Here is a 19,335-nt window from a genome sequence, read left to right as displayed (position 1 = left end):
GTTTCAATATAAGATTGGGGATCATAGAATCATAGAATCATAGAATCACCAGGTTGGAAAGGACCCACTGGATCATCGAGTCCACCATTCCTAACACTCCCTTAAACCATGTCCCTAAGCAATTCATCCACCCGTTCCTTAAACACCTCCAGGGAAGGCGACTCAACCACCTCCCTGGGCAGCCTGTTCCAGTGCCCGATGACTCTTTCCGTGAAGAATTTTTTTCTGATATCCAGCCTGAACCTCCCCTGGCGGAGCTTCAGGCCATTGTGCCTTGTCCTGTCCTCTGTCACTTGGGAGAAGAGGCCAGCTCTTCTATGATTCTATGGTTCCAAGATTCTATGAAACTCATAAGCAGATTTAACAGCCTATAATACTATAGTTATTCATTCAGTTTTCTTTCATCACATTAAAACCCATCAATTCACACCAAGCATATTTCTAATAAGAAAGCTGAAGCTACGTGTGTGTTTTCTTCACCTGTTTTTTTTCTGTAGCTGGAACGAAACGCCAGTGTTTAAGGAGCTGTTGTGTCATTTCTCCCTCTTAGAAACAGCAGGTCACTTTTATATATCTACCGAAGAAGGGCATAGATTGAATACTCTGCTCTTTACTTAGCGTCATGCTGTCACCCAGCTACTCTCTATTCTTAACAGCATAAATGTGCACAGTGGTCTTTGTCTCATATTGAATGTGTTAGTACCAGGTTTCTTCTTTCAGCTTTTAGAGAACAACTGTTTACTGCTCCATTAGGTATTCCAAACCAAATAAAAGCAAAAGGTCATCTCTTCTGTCAGTGCTTAGTTGTGTTCAGGCAATCAGTGGAATTACCAGATGCACACTTTGTCCTCAGTGTCTTACGGGATATGGGACCACACTGAAATCTTGTGGTGGCATTACTTCACTCTGTGACTTCTGTCTTCCACTACTTCTGCTTATTGTTTACTTTAGCTTTCTTTGCTTCGATGGTAGTTCTTTCCCTTCTTTTCTCATTTTTTGAAAACACAGTATCTATATTCATATGCTCTCTTGCACATTTGTGCCTGCACAAGTGTTCTCTTCATTTTTTGGTTTTGAATTTTGAATAAAATCTTACCCTCTTCAATGCTTGCAAGAAAAATCCCTGCAAATATAAACCAAATTAACTGGTAAGCGCTGTTCTTTGCAAGCATGCTTTGTAATTTTTCTTTTGCTGCATTTCCCTGGGCCAATATAACTCCCTCAATAAACAGGTCATGAGAACTACAGGGACTACTCTTCAGAAAACGAAACAGGCTCTGTTTCAGAGTTTAAATCTGCTTTATTCCTGCTGAGGACCTAGACATCTATTTTTAATTACCAGTTTTGTGATTACTCCTTCAATAACACTGCTTCCAAAAACTTATTTCATTAACGTGTTAGCCAATTCATCTACTTAAAAAAGCAAACACAGACCAAAATGTTTGTTTTAATTAATTATAAAGGGTAAAGCCAGGAAAACAAGCAAATATTAATAAAAGAAGGCAGTTTTTAAAAGGACAAGAAGGAGATTAATACATGTATATACTATTGTATGGGGAGAAGCACTTTAAATAGAACTGTGTGCAGAGTCAGACACAAAGGAATATCCATTCTTGCAAATTGTTCTGAGTAAATCTATCTAATCTATTTATTTATCCTCAGATCATGCACATTTAGTTCAGAACTCCGCCAGCTGAGTTAATAATTCTTATCTGAAAGTAATTATGTTGGTCCATAAGTTTTCACCACTGTGTGGTTCCACATCATATCAAACTGTGTGATGTCTCATCACATTAGCATAAAATGCATTGTGGTGGTGCACAGCATGGTGTGGTGGCAGACTAGAAATGATGCAACACTTCTAATAGTAGTGAAACAGTGTCACTGATATTCAGAAACTTACGCATACTGTGGTTTGATTACTCTCTAGAGGGTTTGTTTTTTTATCCTTTCCTTTACCTTTAAAGGCCTTAAACTGGATGCTAACTTTTATGACCCACATTTGGTTATCAGTAGAATCACTGTTTGAACCCCAAAAGACATCAAACCTACCTTTTAGTTACAAAAATATGTCAGTTCTGAATTTATTGAGCATCTGTCAGGCTTCACTCACTACAAGCTAGCTGTCATTGTTTGTTATTTGATGCTCTTTTATAATGACTCTCTGCAGGGAGCTACCAATATCTCTATCATGGTGATTAATGAGGTCACTGTCTATCTGCATGCATCTCAGTCTATAATTATTTCTAGTTGCTGTTAGCTGGTGTTAGATGGAAGTAATGTCTTTATATGTAATACTTGCCCTTAATAAAAATATTCACCTGTTGTGAAGATTGTTTTCAATTGTATTTTTTAAATTGTATTTGAGATATCTACTAAACTATTCCAATGCAAAAGCATCTTCTCATAAGCAGTAGAAACCTGCAGCAACTAAGCTCCAGTACTCGTCCTATTTTTTCTGTCCTGAAATCTCTACTGCGTTCCATATGCATTTTGTACATGGATATTTTTTTTGTACTTATGATAAAGAAAAGTTTTAAATTCTCTCATTATTAATACTGCTAATTTTAAGATAGTAGTTTTAGCCGCAATCCAGAATGGGAATCAAGCAAGAAAATACAGGTTGGTAGGTTTTCATGCCTTGAAAAAATTGTTAAATTTCATCAACACTGTTTTTTCCAATGGTAGATCTCCAGGAACACCACGAAGAGTATAATTTCTTTTTGTAGTGGATTCACTAGTGTATGAGAAGATATAACTCCCATTCCAATGAGTTTAAATTAAAAATCTAAAACTTTATTGTGTTAGGGACCAAAAAGAAGGATAAAATATTCCAGTAGAATTAAAGAAGAAGAATTTTCTTGACATTTGAGAGCATAGTAAGGGGAACATCAGGGCTTATGTCCAGCAACTTATTTCCAGCTGTGCAAAATATCTCTTCTGAACTGATAGATATATTTCAGGTACTTTTTGTAGGTGTTAAGACAAAAATTATCCAGATTCAGAAAGTAGATGCAACAATGTGAGTTTCTGTTCTTCTTCCTACTGAATACTTTCATTTCATGTGGTGACACAGAAAAGAGGGGACTTATCCAACGTAAGGGAACTGTCAGGTTCAAATGTTTTCCTTTCCAAAGTGATTCAGTGCAATCCTCCTACAGGAGAACGACAAAAAGAACTTGGAAGATATGTCAGAATTTTGTCACTCTAGTTTTATATAAGTTATTGGAAAATTTTGAGAAAAACTGCAACTAATTTTGTGTCCGCCTTAAATTCCAACCTTGGTGGGTTCACCCAAGGATTGCCAACCTACACGCTTATTTGGACCATTGAATCCATATTTTGTATTCATAAGATAATTTCTGAGGATGAATGTACTAAAATACTATGGGGCTATGTTCGTAAAGGGAGGCAATGATAATCTTATTGATGACATGCAGCAATGTTTTAACATTTTGTGTCAAACTGACAGTTTTTAATGAATATTCTGATCATTTATTAGTCAGTGGAAAATGTTATCAAACAGAATTAAATTAATGTGAGATGCATGTTTTACCAGGTAATGTTTTTAGATTTTAACAATAAAATTGCTCTTCAAATGTTTTCTTTTATGATGACCATTATCTTTTGCTTTAATTTCTTCTTTTAATCAAAATACCTTGCTGTAACTATTATCCATTATTAGACTAATTATCTTTTCTACTAAGATATGATAATCAAATTATTTTATTTTCTAAAGCCCAATCACGGATCCACACCGAAATCCAGTTCCTTTTATCGAGGTTATAATTTCGCTTCTCACCACCAGGTCTGTCACTTTGCCCTCTATGCAACTAATATCCTTCACTGCACAGAAGAAACTGTTTACCCAAGGAATCCAGTGAGGCCCAGCAAGAAATCCATGGTAAGAAACAGGATACAACAAAATTTCTAGGATGAACTCAAAAAAACTCAACGATTTTCCCTCGGACGGTCAAAGCTGGAGAAACAGGACACTTCACGTGATGTGTGGCAGGAGGTTAGGGACAGGAAAAGAGTTAGGTTTAGGGTTAGGGTTAGGAGAGCAGCAGAAACTTTATCTCAGGTCTGGATTCAGAAGAAAAGCAAGAGAGAAAGCTAATACCGCTGTTCTATATGACAATTACTCAGTGCTGAAGAGCAAGAAATGAAGAGACCTAAGGGAAATCTGTTCAGGTGACAAGAAACTAAGGTACTGGCAACAAGCAAACCTGATGTGAGGAGGAGATGATCATTGTGGAAAGTGTCTGAGTAAGTCCTACTGCGAATATCTCCAGAGAAAGGCCTAGGAGATTAGTTTAGTTAATCAAAGATAAGTACAGTTTATGGGAGGTTAACTGTAACATCTCTTTAATGTTGCACCTGGGGTTTCTTAAAACTCCTGTCTCATAGGACAAATGTATTTTGTGGTGATAATTTGAAGACTATATTCTTGTACTGTTAGAGGAAATGCTTCACACAGAAGTGCCTTTAAAACTGTAAAGGGTTATAGGGGTGTGCTGGAAGTACTCCTGACAAAAGAGGAAAAAACATGAAAAAAATGCAAGAGAGGATGTATTGAGCTGAGAACTGTACTTGCACAAACCCAGAACACTTAAAAATCATTATTTTATTGATACTTTACTGTCAGAACTCATTATTTTAATGCACATATGATATTACATGATTGCTTCCACATTTTGCTGGAAGAACAGTCAAGATTTTTCTTACTCCCTCAGCATTTGAAAGAAAACTTCAGAAAACAGACAGGAGAGGGAAACTGTCTATTGCTATTTTCACAGAGGAGAAAGAGGGAACAAAGGGAACCTGGTGAAGATAATCTGTTCTCTCTCTCTTATTTCTCTGAAATACTAGTTTGGAAGACATAGGTGAATATCTTCCAGAGGAAAAGTTGAAAAAAGAAACAGAGAGAAATCAGAGCTATATATTTCACTACTCAGGTGGTGAAGAGACGATGATATTGATGGATATTTGTCCTCCAGGAGCAGAGCTACAATGGAGAGGCTGGGGAAGATAGGGTCTTCTGGTTCCTCTCTATTGATGGTTTGAGTGATGTTTTAAAATATCATGCAATGAATCAGAGCTTGTTCAGTGAAAGTTTAACTTTCCTTAACATACAAATTTGAAAGAATGAGCACCACTCTGGCTTCCACATGTTCTGAAGTTGGCCCAGGGATATTTTGAAAAAGCTATTCAGGGAAAACCTTATAATATAGCCATAAAAAAAAAAATATTAACTGGGAGGGGAAGCAGATTTCAGTTTACTTTCTTAAACTTTAGGGTTGATAATGCTGTACTTTGACAGAAAATCCCTAAACGGCTCTATCAGACTTTATATTCTCAACTTAATTAAAATAATTTTGGTAGATGCCATATGTAATACTGAATCAGTCAAACACAAAGGCAAATCCCAATCTCAAGAGCAACTTCTTTTCTTAATTCTTTTTATTTCACAGTCTATTCACTAGTTAAAAAACATTTGTTTAGCTTCATAATACCATGGAATTGGCTTTTTTGTGGTAAAGAATAAAGAAGTTCTTATTTCCTCAAAAGCTTTATTATGTAGAGCTGTAGGAAACTTGTACAATCTTTTTCTTCACATTAGCTATTTTATTTTTATTTTCCTTTCAGTTTGGTATTGTTTTCCACTATACAACTTTGTCTCATGCAGATTGTCATATCTGTCAGGGTTCCTTATTTGTTTGAAGCTTTTCAAGCATAAGAGTTATTTTTCTAATAGCAGTTCTAAAAATATATCCCCAGAAGATATGACTTGTATGATGATAACCTAAGTTGCAAGAAGGGACACAAGTAAATAACAGAAAACAAAATAAATAAAACTGCATTTCTTTCATATGTACAAATCAGATGTGAATTCTTCCCTTACATGAGTTGCTGAACATGAGTGGATCTAGTTATTTGAAATTAGTCATCAAGCTGCCTATATTTGCTTAAGATTCTTCTACTTGCTGAAATACAGAAAATATTTGAATGAAAAGAAGACATGGAACCTTCTACTGACTGAACTCACTGGCCTGTCTCGAGACATAAGTGGATTCAGCGTTTACATGGGCCACTGGTTTCAGGAAAATATACTGTAAAATTCAGCTTTGCTTTGACTATTGTCCCTTTCATTGCTTTACTGTTGTCATTTATTGCAATGTAATTTAATGTTATAAGTTTATTTGTGGTAGGATCTTTTCTTTTAATTATTATGTATTTCTGCAATTCAAAGCATAGGAATAACCTGAAATTGGGACTTGTAATTATACCATTAGACAAATAATAAAATTAACAGCCATTTGTCTTTAAGGCATTAAGATTCAAAGACATTTTATTACATTAGATATCTAAATATTTTTTTCAGAAAAAAATGTAAAATTGTATTTAAAATTTGAGAATAGATCACATTTAACTTGAAAACTTTCCACCTATGGGAACTTCTGATCCCATAGGATCAGAAGTTTTTTCCCTCTATTCAGAAGCTTTTCTCTCTATTTCTATTTCTCTCTATTGTAGAAAATTTGTTGTTAAGACTAATGATATTAATGTAAAGACTAAAATGAAACAATGAGATATAAATATTGTATATGACATTGTCCATAGATGCAAACTGAGAGGGACATTCCAGTACCTATACCCAGTCATTACAAGGTCTATGTGATGTTAAGCATGTAATATTTCCTGTAAATACTCTGCATTCCAGCAGGCTAGCCACATTTTGAGGTTTGGTGCAATAAGAAAAAAGTGAAAGAATATTTTAAAAGAGTCAAGCTTGATTCAATTCGTCAAAGAGAATATAAAAGCAGAGCAGAATCTGAGAGGACGTAATGGATCTGTCCACTATCTGCTTGACTGTAACATTGGAGAAGGGGGTGTCCTAGATTCTATTATTAATGAATTTAGAAGAAAAACAACTATGGAGTGCTCCTAATAGTATTTTATTTTTTTTTTAAAAAAACAAAATTAATTGTTATTTTGAAGCTAAATATACATTTTTCTGACTTGGATGACTTTCATATTTCTTCCCTGCAGCCCACTTTCTTTCTATATCACTTCTCTTCAGGAAATCTGTTCTCAAAGAAATGTTGCTCATCTTAATAGTTATAGTTCACATACTAAAACAATAAATCTTTAAAGATCACTTTAGATTAAAGGTGTCACAAAAATAAAGAAGATACACTTTAGAAAAATTAAGTTTATTTTAAGAGTTTGATAGCGCTTGCCGAAAGGTCAGAAACTTTCTGAAGGGCAACGATATTTTAGCTGAGGTTTCAAGAAAAAAATGATCTGCTTTTACTTTTCTGTGTTTGAGATAAACTTATCTATGTTAGCAAACAAATGGCTCATGAAATATTTTTGCATTTAAGCATTAATTTCTACTCTACCCTTGAACTCCTGTCTGGGGAAAATTGAACTCTCTCCAGGCTGCAGACCCACTGTCATTTGGAGAGAGCAACAATATTTTGTTTCCCTCTTCTTTCCTATATGGCTTTTTAAATCTTGCATAAAGTAATATCTGACTTTTACTACCTACCTGATGTCTTGCTATCACTCCTCCTCAAAAAAATAGGTTAAGGAGGTAAAGAGGGCTTTTTAAATACATTCAGTACTACATTGAATATCAGTGGTGAAAGTCTCCTCTATTCCGGGGGACAGATATTCAAATGAACTCTGTTTTAGAAATTCTCATTCTTATTATTTATATGAATCTACTACAGTCTTCAAGCTACTAAGCTATGACAGTGTCTGTAGACACAAACTGATCTTCTCTAAATAAAATCAGAAACAATTCATGATCTGTTTCTCCAAATGTTTGTGTCTTCCGGAAACACAGACCAAGTTGGGTCTCTAATAGAAACAAAGCATTTGTAATGAGACCTAAGCAGGAAATCACAGAAAGGGGCAGTTCTGATATGTTCAGGAGTAAAACTGAGAACTCAGATAGATTTTCATTCAAACAGAAGAACATTTAATAGGACGATCAGTAGAAGAATAGGGGTTTTGGACTGAAATCTTGATCTTTACTGAAGACTTGTTTATGTTCAGCTTTGTGATATTCTCTCCCCTCTTTTTATCTGCTTCCAAATCCATTGAGATAATACTGATTTACTGCTGCTCTGGCTCATAAAGATGCACTAAGAGTCTAATCCAGGAAATCAGTCGGATTTTTGCCACAATGAATCAGTATAACTCATGTTGCATAAAATGAGCAGACATAAAGTGCATATCAGGACATGACACAGCCTTGTAGTCTCTCTTGTGGTGGTACACCAAATTCTACTAAAGAAAGCAATAAGAGGCTTCTTTTCACATTGTGGGGCAGAAATGTTTCACCTGGAAGGTGTAATTTCTCCTTGATGTTTTTGTTGTTGATTGACCATGACTATTGGTCTCTGGGAATGCCACGTCCTTGCCAGAGTTATTGAAACCATAATAACTAAGTGTATGGACCCAGCATGGTGTGAGTTAAAAATGTCTCAATCAGGTCGTTCTTAGATGCAACACCTCCAGTTGCAGGGGTGACCCTCCGGTGAAGGGCACATCCAAACTTGTCTAAGGGGTCATGTCCAAACTTGTTACCTACCACCTCACACAGGTGAGGGGCGATAACTGGCTGTTATCGCAGTTATCGCTGTTGCAGTTACTTGTTGGTGCTCTATCATGTATGGGTTGATTGTTTGAATCTGGTGTTTTTGGGGCATGCATATTGTTTAGTAAAATATTGCTTACACCCTGTTTCTGCATGATTTGTGTCACTCTGACATTGTGCTGGTGTTCTAAAGATCTCACTTTTAAAGTGGCACGCAACACTAAGTGTGGTAATTCGTCTGCCATTTTAATGTCTGTCTTTGAGAACCACCATCTTTTAAATGGATTTTTACGTTGCTCATTTCTCAGGTGTGTTATTCTGCATAAACTGTACCCCAAAAAGATATATAGAAAGTAATAAGAAAGATGACCCAATACAGCATAAGGACGGATAATCAGTCAGAACTCACAAAATCAAGAGCAGATGAAGCCCAATTAAACTCAACAGTTCACAGGTGTTCACAGGAATGACTTTACCATAAAAGCACATTTCTCCTTAGTGTGCCTTTCTTTCATATTTTTCCTAAAGCTCTTTAAATTTTATGTACTCCACCAAACTAAACTAGAAAAAATAGACAGGTAATTGCAGATTAATTGGATATAATTGACTTAAAATTCAACATGTTAATTGTTTGTTTGATTTTGGAATCATGGTGTGCCATACTTACTGAGGGGATGAGGGTTAAATTATACCGCATTTTTTTTTCATATTGTTTCATTTTGAACTCCTGGCAAAAGGCTTCTACAATTAAAATTGATATACATATGATCTGCAGGTTGCTAGAAAATGCTGAAACTCTAATCCTAAGTGGCTTCAATATGTATAGTTCTCTCTAAGCAGCATGTGACAGAATTTGTCACTGTCTCACTACCTGGACACTATCCTATCAGCCAGAAACATAGCAAATGTACCATTCATTCTTCTCAAGCTGGTGCTTTCCTGACTGCTGTTTTAGGAGTTTATTGAAGGGAATAGGCAGAGTGATAAAGCACACATTTTTCATTAGTATCGCTAGTTATGGTATTAACATTAATCCTTTGACCTCCTCTTTTACTGCAGAATGCAAAGGTTTGCTTTTGCCTGGATGCCATAACATGTGAAATATAAAATTCCATTTTGTTTTCATATTTTATATTATAAGGGAAAGATTTTTCACTGAAATTAAATAATAGATTTTGCCTTAGTAGCTCCTAAAATGATAGGTTTTTTTCTATTCTTTGTGAGCTAGCCTTTACTAAAGTTCTTACTTGCACACTGTATTACATTCAGTGTGAGATGCATCTGCAAGTTCAAAGGAGGGATTGGAAACTATGCATGACATTGCCATCTTGATCTACCTTTACAATGCAAATCTAACATTGTTTGGCTTGATTTAACCTGCTCTTCGGTGCTATTTTTCTTATGCCAGTGGACATTCTGCTTCGGAAGAAAATGAGCTCTGCCTGTCTTAATTTGTCAAAATCTTCAGGATCAGATCTGGTAGCCTTTAGCTTTTTGGCTTTCCAGATTTGGATGAAAATTACGTCTAGTCAATCAGCTAAATCTTTTGCTGTGTTATTTGAAATTAATGTAGGTATAATTCTTACTTTATATTGAGTCTCAGTATTTAACTTCCCTGTAGCAATTGTCACATTAGTCTAATCTGGCTAGCAAAGACACACAAGACAACTCTGCATCTTTGTGTTATTATTTGCGCCTCCTCTCTCTTCATTTCATCTATATCACTCTTTTGGTGATTTATCCTGTGAGTGTTCTTGTTGATTTCTTTTCACTGTACAATGAGAAGTCATGAGGGCCTTCTGAAAACACAGAAGGAATTGCTGGAAGGTATTGGTAAAATTGCATGACTTGAGTAATTTAGCCTAAAATCTCACTTTCAATATTGAGGTTACCCTTCTGAGCAAAATCAGCATGTGGGGTCTTGTTTATATGTCCAACCATACTTACTGACTTGGATTGAAAACAATATTAAGCTCAAAAAGAGGTTTTGAGCTTTGTACAAGGAGAGAGATAGATGATTTTACCAAATAAAACCATTGTTAGTCCAGTATTTTTTTTTACACTACTTCCTTCTAAAAATTGACTTTGTGTACTTACTAATGAGGGCACTGTAAAGACAAACAACTTGTGAGATCTTACTTGGCCTCTTCTGAGGTAAATCTAATGACCTTTTCTTCCATTTGCCAAGAGCAGATATTAGGTCTACATGTCATTTCACCATTAAAAGCACCACTGACAGGGTGTGGAGTTGTTCCCGTATTCCAGAGGAATGGCTGTATGGATAACAGTGGTCTGACCATGAGACATAGATGTCTTCAGCAGATTAAAATAACTGTAATTCTATGCCAGAGTTCAGTGGTTTGGGGAATTCCTGAGTCAGTTCAGTGGTTTGGCTTTGGCCAGCAGCCAGACACCCAGCCAGCTGCTCTCTCACTCTCCATCCCTCAACAGGAGAGAGGAGAAAATAAGATGAGTAAACTTGTAGATCTGGTGTGGGTTCTTCCATGGGCTGCAGGGTGGATATCTGCTCTGATGTGGTTCTCCATAGGTTGCGGGGGCACAGCCTGCTTCACCATGGTCTTAACCATGGGCTGCAGGGGAATGTCTGCTCTGGCAGCTGGAGCATCTCCTCCTGTTCCTTCTCTCACCTGAGTGTCTGTAGAGCAGTTTCTCTCACATTTTCTCACTCCTTTCTCTCACAGCTGCTATATAACATTTTTTACCTTTTTTAAAATTAATTTTCCCAGGACACCACATTTGCCCAGCTACTTTCTGATATCAATTGTTCCTCTCAGTAGTGTCTCATAGAATTAAAATCCAAAACTAAGTGAAGAACCACCTTTTTTTTTTTTTTCCTGTTTTGAACTTCTGCTCTGTTGTTCTCTTTCTGCCCCTATGTTTTTGTCAAATATTCACCTCCTTCAAAACATTCATGATTTTATCCTGCATTAACACTTATATCTACCTCAATTCATAATGAAGCTGTTCTTTATAGGGATAACTTTGATCTTGGTTGTTGCCTTTTGTTCTACCTTTTCCAGGTCCCTGTTTTTGAGACAGCAGTGTGTCTGCATGCACGGAGAGGGCAACAATGGGGCACATGAGTTCTCCAAACAGTTTGAAGGCAATAAGCTTACTCAAGGAAACAAAGTATTTTCTCTTACTTTGTTTTTACCTTTTTCCAGTAAGCAACATTTATTTATGGACTGAATATAGAGTTGAGTTCTACTCTGTTTTTTCCAAGTTAAGGATATCACTTGAATTTGCCAAGCCACTTTCTGTCATTTATCAACAGTCTAGGCTAACTGGGGAGGTCTGACTTGGCTGAAGATTAGCAAAGATGATGTCCATCTACAAGAAGGACCATAAGATGGATCTCAGAAACTACAGGACTGTCAGTTTGACCTTAGTGCTGGGGAATTTCATGGAGCAGATCATCTTCAGTGCCATCACGTGGCATATACAGGATTATCAGATGATCAGGCCCAGTCAACATGGGTTTAGGAAAGGCAGGTCCTGCCAAACTTACTTGATCTCTTTCTATGACAAGGTTACCCACTTAAAGGATGAGGGAAAGGATGTTGATATAGTGCACCTGAACTTCAGTAAAGTCTTTGACACCATTTCTCACATCATTCTCCTGGAAAAACTGGCTGCTCATGGCTTAGACAGACATACTCTCTGCTGGGTAAAAAAAATGGCTGGAGGGCCGGGCCCAAAGATTTGTGGTGAATGGAGTTAAATCCAGCAGGTGGCAGGTCAACAAGTGGCGTTCCCTAGGGCTTTGTGTGGGGCAAGTTCTGTTTGACATCTTTATCAATTACCTGGATGAGCAGCAGATCTAATGCACCCTCAGTAAATTTGCAGACAACAACAAATTGGGTGAGAGCTCTGATCTGCTTAAGGGAAGGAAGGCACTACAGAGGGATCTGGACAGGCTGGATCAATGGACTGATACCAACTGTATGAGGTTCAACAAGGCTAACTGCAGGGTCCTGCACATGGGTTACAACAACCCCATGTAATGCTACTGGCCTAGGGAAGGGTGGCTGGGAAGCTGCCTGGCGTAAAAGGAACTGGGGGTGTTTGTCAACAGCCAGCTGAACATGAGCCAGCAGTGAGCCCAGGTGACCAAGAAGGCCAATAGCAACCTGGCTTATATTAGAAATGGTGGAGCCAACAGGACAAGGGAAGTGATCATGTCCCTGTACTTGGTACTCGTGAGGTTGTGTCTTGAATGCTGTGTTCAGTTTTGAGACCCTCCCTACAAAAAGAACATTGAGGTGCTGGAGAGTGCCCAAAGAAGGACAACGCAGCTGGTGAAGGATCTGGAGCACAAGTGTTATGAGGAGTGGCTGAGGGAGCTGGAGCTGTTTAGTCAAGAGAAGGGGACACCTTATCACTCTTTACATCTACTAGAAAGGAGGTTATAGCAAGGTCTCTTCCTCCAAGTAACAAGTGATAGGAAGAGACTAAATGATTTCAAGTTATGTCAGGGAAGATTTAGAATGGACATTAGGAAAAAATTCTTTACTGAAATGGTTGTCAAGCATTGGAACAGGCTGCCCAGGGTAGTGGTTGAGTCACCATTCCTGAAGGTATTTAAAAGATGTGCAGATGTGGTGCTTAGGAGCACAGTTCAGTGGTGGACTTAGCAGTGCTGGGTTTACAGTTGAACTTGATGATTTAAAGGTCATTTCAAATCTAAACAATTCTGTGATTCCTTGATTCTCTGTGTTACAGTTTTCACTATAGACAGTAAAATAATTTCTTGTTTAACTACTAGGATAGCAAATAAATTAAATAGGATTTGATATTTGAATAATTATTAAAATTTGAGGTTTATGGAGAAACATGTATTTTATAACCATTATTACTCCCTGATTTGAGGACATCATGACAGTATTTTGACTTTGACATTTAACTTTTAAACATTTATAAATTACTACTATCTTTTTTTAAATGGTAAAAGCTGTTTTTCCAGCATGACATAATAGTGAGCTTCTTATACTTTGTGAAATGTAAAGTAAAACAATCAACTCAGTTAAGGAATTAGATTATTAAAATTGCAAGTGGAATGTGTTACTCTTTCAAGTAATTTTTTAAAATTAATAAAACATTACTTAAGTAAATTTAATGCTTTTATCTCAAATATAATGAAGTAAATTTCATACAAATGAATAAGTTATTAATTAATTTAACTATTAAAACCAGATAATTTGCTAACAGTTGATATGAGCCTTGAAAGCCCATGGCTCTTTGTGCGGTAGACATTGACTATAGAATGAAACCAATTTTATCAGTTGGTTTCCTTAACTAGGCTGGAGTGACAAGAATGGAGAGGCTGGTACTATTGGTAACACTGGCTCCAGGACTTAGGGAAAAAAGAAAAGTTGATGGAACTGATGTATGTCATCAGCCCGCTTCCTTAGACCTCGTATTTCAGGCACAACACTGTCCTTGTTGTACTCTTATACCCTGCAGAATTTTCTGTGGGATATATTTTTTCAAACGAGCTCTGCTAGGGCAGTGGTCAGACTGCAGGGTGGAAACATGTTGCAGAACATATCAAGAAACTGTTATCTGTTTGACACACTCCTGCAATCCATTCACATCTTGGCTGCAAATTGTGCAGACTCCAGAAACCTGCCCTTGGGGTGGACTTCGATGCTGTGGCTAATGTTCCAGAACTGTAAAGGGCCATGCCTCCCAGTTAGCACACTCCCTACTGAGAGCTTCCTGATGCAAAGCTGGAAAACTCTGCAAGCCAACAGAGTACTATGATACATCATGAACTCCAAAAGCAGAATTTTGATTATCTGCTTTTATGCTTCTACAGGTACATCAGCCAGAAAAGGAAGGCTAAAGAGAATGTACCTCTGCTGATGGATGAAAATGGTGAACCTGTATCAGCAAATGAGAAGGATAAGGTACTTAACAAATTTCTTGCCTCAGCCTTCACTGAACACTGCTCTCCTCACCCTTCCTGGGTCAATGGAACACAAGATGGTGACCGGGGGGTATAGCCCCTCCCACTGTACAGAAGGATCAGGTTTGTGACCGCCTGAGGAACCCGGGAACATATCAGTCTATGGGACCTGATGAGATTCATCTCAGAGTGCTGAAGGAATTGGCTGATGTAGTTGCCAAGCCAGTCTTCATATTTGAAAAGTGATGGCAATCAGGAGAAGTCCCTGATGACTGGAAGAAGGGTAACATTGTCCCCATTTTTAAAAAGGGTAGAAAAGATAACCCTGGGAATGAATGACCTGTCAGCCTAACTTAGGTTCCTGGGAAGATCATGGAACAGATCCTCCTAGAAGATATCCTAAAGCACATGGAGGACAAGGAGGTGATTAGTAGCAGCCAGCATGGCTTCACCAGGTGCAAGTCCTGTATAACCAACCTAGTGGCTTTCTATGATGAGGTAATCACATCAGTGGACATAGGAAAACCAACAGATATGATCTACCTGGACTTCTGCAAAGCCTTTGACACAGTCTCCCACAACATCATTCTTTGTAAATTGGAGAGAGATGGATTTGATGGGTGGACTGTTCAATGGATAAGAAATTGGTTGGACAGTCATGTTTAGAGTGCAGTGATCAATGGCTTGGTGTCCAGATGGAGATCCGTGACAAGTGGTGTCCCTCGGGGGTCCATACTGGGTCTGGTGCTGTTTAATATCTTTATCAATGATATTGACAGAGAGATTGAGTGCACCCTCAGCAGGTTTGCAGATGACACCAAGCTGAGTGGTGCGGTTGTCACATCGGAAGTATAGGATGATCGGAGAGCTGGAGCACCTTCCATACAAAGACAGGCTGAGAGAGTTTTGTTTATTCACTGTGGAGAACAGAAGGCTCTGCGGAGACCTTATAGCGACCTTCTGGTACCTGAGGGGGGCCTACAAAAAAGCTGGGGAGGGACTTTTTACAAAAGCATGTAGTTATAGGGTTAGGGGCAACAGGTATAAACTGGAGAGGGGCAGATTTAGACTAGATATAAGAAGGAATTTCTTCACAATGGGGGTGGTTAGGCACTGGAACAGGTTGCCCAAGGAAGTTGTGGATGCCCCACCCCTGGAAGTGTTGAAGGCCAGGTTGGATAGGACCTTGAGCAGTTTGAGCTAGTGGTAGATGTCCCTGCTCATGGCAAGGAGATTGGAATAAGATGGCCTTTAAGGTCCATTCCAACCCAAGTTGTTCTATGATTCTATGATTAAGAACTCCCTTTCACAGATTTTGATACATCTACATTCACTCCTGAGTTGGTGATTTTCCTATTTGCTTTCTTGACCTTGTTTTCCCACTGTGCTCTTCTCCCCTAAAATATTGGCTAGATGAATGGTTATGAATGTTTCATGCTTTCCTCCTAGGCAGTAGCCCTAGATGTTCTTTCTGGGAGACCCAGCTGGAGCTGTCGATTTGGGCTCTTCAGCCTAGTCAGAGAAGGCAAGGAGTGTGGTCATTTCAGGATTTTCAAAATGTAAGTTCTTTTGTTTATAAAAATCAAAGAATCAAGAAGAACCACCTTAGTTCTAAATGTTCTTAATTAAAACAGTGTAAATAATGCCAAAGTAATTCCCTCCCTCCCTCCCTCCCTCTCTTCCTTCCTTCCTTCCTTCCTTCCTTCCTTCCTTCCTTCCTTCCTTCCTTCCTTCCTTCCTTCCTTCCTTCCTTCCCTCCCTCCTTCCCATTTTTTTCCTAGCAGCCAGCATGCAGTCACTCAATAACAAAGTTTTACAAGCAATTGTTAAACTATGGTTGATACAGTGTTTCTTTTTTAATTGCATTAATAAATACTATTTAGTATTATATCAGATGATAATAATTTCTATGAAAAGCATTTGAGGATTTCCAAAGACTGGTAATTAAACACAATTTAAATTTATTCTGTCTACTCACATACAAAGTGACTACCACAAGCCATAGCCACCTCCACATTGTTCTAGTGTTCCTGTCTGCATTTAATTACATAAATGATTGTATTTCTAGTTCACTTTTCAAAACTCCATAGGTATCAAGAGTGTGGTGTACATTACATGATAAGTGATACAGGGCATTTTCATCAAACCAAACAATACTTGTTCATAACTATTATTTAATCATGTAACTGACAAGTGTTCAATGTCTGTGTCAAAGACATGGACAGTGGGATTGAGGGCATCCTCAGCAAGTTTGCTGATGACACCAAGCTGTGTGGCATGGTTGACATATTGGAGGGAAGAGATGCCATCTGGAAGGACCTTGACAGGCTTAGAGGTGGGGCTGTACAAAGTTCATGAAGTTCAGGGACAAGTACAAGTTCTTGCACCTGGATCAAGGCAATCACAAGCACCAATATGCTGAGCAGAGAATGGATTGAGAGAAGCTCAGTGTGAGTTGGTGATGTGTGTTCGCAGATCAGAAAGCCAATCCTGTCCTGGGCTGCATCAGAAGTGTCACCAGCAGATCAAAGGAGGTGATTCTGCCTCTCTGCTCTTGTGAGACCTCACCTGGAGTACTGCGTTCAGGTCTGAAGTCCTCAGCAAAGGACATGGATCTGTTAGAGTGAGTACAGAGGAGGCCATGAAGATGATCAAAGGGCTGGAGCAGTTCCCATGCGATGACAGGGTGAGAGATTTTGTCTTGTTTAGCCTGGAGAAGAGAAGGTTCTGGGATATCTTTTAGCAGCCTTCTAGTACTTAAAGGAGGCCTACAGAAAAACTGTGGAGGGGCTCTTTATCAAGAAGTGTAGTAATAGGATAAGGGGTAATGTCTTTAAACTGAAAGAGGGTAGATTTAGATTAGATATTAGAAAGATATTTTTACTATGAGGGTGGTAAGACACTGGAACAGGTTGACCAGAAAAGTCACGAATGCCCCATCCCTGGAGGTGTTCAAAGACAGGTTGGATGAGGCTTTGAGCAGCCAGCTCCAGTGGAAGATATCCCTGCTCATGGTAGGGATGTTGGAACTAGATGATCTTTAAGGCCGGTTCCAACCCATACCATTCTGTAATTCTATGATTCTCCTTAATTTCTCCTCATTGGTATGGGAATTCTGTGTTGATTCACAAGTACTCATGCTCTGCTCTCAACTGGTTTGGGTCTGGTGCCTCAGGCCCATAAGCTGCTCTTTTCCAAAGTATGGAAGATATTTGAGGTTAGAAATTTTGGCAATGCATCGTGTTTTGGAATCACTTGTAAATCACTACCACTTCATGTTTCCAGTTTGTCACTGGCACACTGATTTCGCAGCTACTAATTCCTTCTCTGCATAGGCAAGACATTGCTTGTTATATGAAGAATTGTGGCCAAATTTTATCTTCAACTGTCTTGTGCTTGTGGCAAATATATTAACATAATTTGTGACTGAAATTTCAGAGGTAATTTATTCTCTTCCATATTGGCTGTGGAAGTGGTGGCATCACAGAATATTAGCCAGAGCTCTGGGCTGCTTTATGCAGCTTGTGTGTTACAAAAGCGGTTTCCCTGTCCTTGCTGAAGAAGATCTATACTTATTTGGGAAGTTACAGAAGAACATAGGATCATAGAATGATTTGAATTGGAAGGAATCTTAAAGATCATTTAATTCCAACCCCTCTGCCATAGGCAAGGACACCTTCCACTAGATCAGGCTGCTCAAGGCCCCACCTAGCCTGGTCTTGAACACTTCCAGGGATGGGACATACACAACTTCTCTGGACAACCTGTTCCAGTGCCTCGCCACCCCCATTGTGAAGAGTTTCCTCCTTATGTCCAGTCTAAATCTGTCCCTGTTCAATTTATAGCCACTGCCCCTAGTTCTTTCACTACAAGCCTTAGTAAACAGTCCCTCCCCAGCTTTCTTGTAGGCCCCCTTCAGGTTCTGGAAGGTCGCTATAAGGTGTCCTCAGAGCCTTCTCTTCTGCAGGCTGGAAAAACCCCAACTCTCTGACTATCCTCGTAGCAGAGGTGCTCCAGCCCTCTGATCATCTTTGTAGCCCTCCTCTGGACCTATTCCAAAAGCTCTATATCCTTCTTATGTTGAGGATTCCAGAACTGGACACAATACTCCAAGTGGGGTCTCACAAGAGGAGAATAGAGGGGCAGAATCACCTCCCTTGACCTGCTGATTGAGCATTGTTGGCTTTGCTGCATTTTGCTTAGATCTTAGGAAAAACAATGGGATTTTTTTTCCTTGCTACTGGATAATAATCCTTGGTGGACACTCAAATTTCTTAGCTATTTTATTTTTTGACTCACTTATATGTTTTTGTTTATATCTTTATCAGATAAATTTCTCTGAGAGTAGCATAGCCACTATATACATAGAACATTTTTTGTTGACTATTTTAAAATACAAAATGCAAAAACTGTGTTAAAGAAGGAAAAGTGTGTTGAAAATCTGGTACATATCTACATGATAGTAGGAATGAATTTGCTATACATACTATTGAGACCTATTTTACACTTCTGTGCTTCTCTAGTTGTGGTATGGAATATGGATTTTGCTGCCTCATCATTTAGTAGAGTCAAAGTATTTTGTTGCTCGTAAAAACGCATTACATAACTTGCCTTTAGCCATATGGCATGCATGTCATCCATGTAATATAAACACTCATAATAACTAGATACAGGTCTGACATAATGTTTTCTGGACTGTACTTTGAGTTGCAAATCTCATTTTTTGTTTTGGAAAGATTACTGTTTTAAAAATTCGGATGGCTATATATGGGCCCTTAAAACTGCTCTGAGACAT

At 38.3% G+C, this 19,335-nt stretch overlaps 1 long non-coding RNA gene across 2 annotated transcripts in view; it reads left to right on the top strand.

Annotated features, from left to right (window-relative positions):
• LOC128853820 (uncharacterized) overlaps positions 1-3,896 on the top strand; it is a 91,717-nt gene extending 87,821 nt beyond the window's left edge. The window contains exon 5 of one of the 2 annotated variants that reach the window (XR_008452600.1): positions 3,809-3,896. This is a non-coding gene — a long non-coding RNA (uncharacterized LOC128853820). The remainder of the gene's footprint in view (positions 1-3,808) is intronic. The other variant, XR_008452605.1, reaches the window with a different exon arrangement.
• Positions 3,897-19,335: the final 15,439 nt, after the last annotated feature.

This window comes from Cuculus canorus, chromosome 1 (assembly GCF_017976375.1).
Source record: "Cuculus canorus isolate bCucCan1 chromosome 1, bCucCan1.pri, whole genome shotgun sequence".
In the NCBI taxonomy this organism is placed as follows: domain Eukaryota; kingdom Metazoa; phylum Chordata; class Aves; order Cuculiformes; family Cuculidae; genus Cuculus; species Cuculus canorus.
Note: the sequence above shows the minus strand (reverse complement) of the source record. Positions and strands in the feature narration are given on the sequence as shown.